The sequence below is a fragment of the Alexandromys fortis genome, unplaced genomic scaffold (assembly GCF_014885135.2).
Source record: "Alexandromys fortis isolate MF-2015 unplaced genomic scaffold, M_Fortis_MF-2015_v1.1 scaffold_453, whole genome shotgun sequence".
NCBI lineage: Eukaryota > Metazoa > Chordata > Mammalia > Rodentia > Cricetidae > Alexandromys > Alexandromys fortis.
Window position 1 is genome coordinate 48,296 of NW_026068464.1, and position 2,056 is coordinate 50,351.

Consider the following 2,056-nt stretch of genomic DNA (forward strand, 5'->3'; position numbering starts at 1 on the left):
AAAAAAAAAAAAACAAAAAAAAAAAAAAAAAAAAAAAAAAAAAAAAAAAAATGTTTTCAATACAAATGATCAGGACACATTTAAAAAAGTGGGGGTAACACAAAATCAGGTGTTACAGGGAGGTGGGGGAATGTGCACATAAATGTAGGAGCTCCTACAGGCCAGAGAGGCCACTGAATCCTAAGAACTGAAATGGCTGTGACCCTTCAGTGGGTACTGGGAACTTGATGCAGAAGCATCAAGCACTCAACCACCAAGTGATCTCTCTTGCCCCCTTTAAAAATTACACCAATTTACTTGCCATGTGGCACATGTAGAGGTCAGAGGATGGCTCTTGGGAGTTGTTTCTCTCCTCCCACTTCAATTCCAGGGATTGAACTGAGGTTGTCAGGATGGATGGCAAGCCCACTACCCACTGAGCTACGCCAATTATGCCCTCTACACAATGAACCACCCCAGTGGCCCCTAGCTTTCACTTTCACTTTTACTTGCTCTTTCCTCCTACTCCAAGGAACTGCATGCAAGGGCATTCTATGAATGTCTCGTAAACACTAAGTATCCTATAAAGGTTACTACATGCAGTAGCTGCCCTGTGCATACCTGGGGAGGTTGAAGGAGTCAGTCTGAAGAAGGGCCGGTACTTTACTCTCCATTGTGGGGTCCTGCTCATGCTCGGTGTCTACCTGCTGCAGCATTCTTGTTCTATGACACTGTGTCGCTTGCTGAAGGAAGAGTGGTTCAGTCCAATACCTGCAATTTGAGAAGAAAACTAGGAAGGTAATGGAGTCCTTTACTCCTGGAACCACTATGAGTAGAGGACACATGGGCAGCCACAGCCTGATTCAGGAGGATACCTCATGGACCTTTGCCAGGCACCACTGCTGCCTCCAGGGTCAGGGCACAGTCACAAGTCTCAGCGTTAGTAAGTCTCTATGTTCAGCACCTGCACCTTATTTGTGGCCCCTCCTGCTTTGGGGGTAGCATTATGTTAAGTCTGTCCTTCAGCACCATCCCTTCCATAACCTAAATGGCTCCTGTGATGGGCACTGATAGCGGGCATTTGGTGTGGGTCACAGGCACAGCTGGCATGGGAGATTTTGCTATCCCAACCAGAAAGTTTAAATGTACAACTTTGGTGGTGTACACCTCTGGACCTTCCTGTATGATATTTTCAACTGCAGTGCTTAGAGAGAATGGGGAAAACATGTTCAGGTCAGGGAGTATCCTGGAGAGTTCAGTCAGCTGCAAGTTCATTCCTATAGTGACACCTCAACCCTGGAGCATGGTTCTTCTGGTTCCTGGTTGTCTGGCAAAGTCAGGGCTGAGCACCCACAATGTCATCTCCTGCTAAAATCTTGGTTTATGATAATCAGAATGTTATGTTTGCCTCTGCCTGGCCTGTGCCCTGGGGATGGTGGTGTTGTGACTGGATGTCTGATTTGAGGGAAATCCCAGCTTCTATTCACCCTGTTGCTGATGCTGCCTTGAAGGGTTGATCACATTCGCCCCCCCCGCAACCCCATCAAGTGGTCCCTAGTGGTCTTCAGTGTCTATGTTGTCATGGCAATGCCTGCATCTTTCTCTTGAGGTTGAATGGATCTCCTGAAGGGGTGGGCGAGGATGGTATCCTCTCAGTAGTTGAAGATTCTTAGAGGATCTCATCTCCATATCCTGAGTGAAGCCACTTCTAGTTGAGCAGCTCTTTCCTGTAGTAAGGCACAGGTGAATACCTGGATTTGACATTCAGTGTTCTCAAATTTCAGATTTCAGATTAGGGATGTTCAGGCTGTGCTGTGTTTCCATTCCTCCCAGAAGCTAGCTTATATGGGACTCATACATTTGGCATCACCAAACCTACCCAGTGATTATTCAAATCGCCACATCATTCCAGGCACACTGGAGCGGTCCTCCTGGGACATCAGTTGATTCTGGCCATTGCCCTATACCAATTGCTTGTCTTTTTTCTTGTGTGTGTGTGTGTGTGTGTGTGTGTGTGAGAGAGAGAGAGAGAGAGAGAGAGAGAGAGAGAGAGAGAGAGAGAGAGAGAGAGAGAGAG

The 2,056-nt window shown here is 47.0% G+C and overlaps 1 long non-coding RNA gene across 1 annotated transcript in view; it reads right to left on the reverse strand.

The window, feature by feature from the left end:
• Positions 1-2,056, reverse strand: part of LOC126495743 (uncharacterized) — a 14,916-nt gene that overhangs the window by 10,905 nt on the left and 1,955 nt on the right. The window contains exon 2 of the long non-coding RNA XR_007590217.1: positions 601-750. This is a non-coding gene — a long non-coding RNA (uncharacterized lncRNA). The remainder of the gene's footprint in view (positions 1-600; positions 751-2,056) is intronic.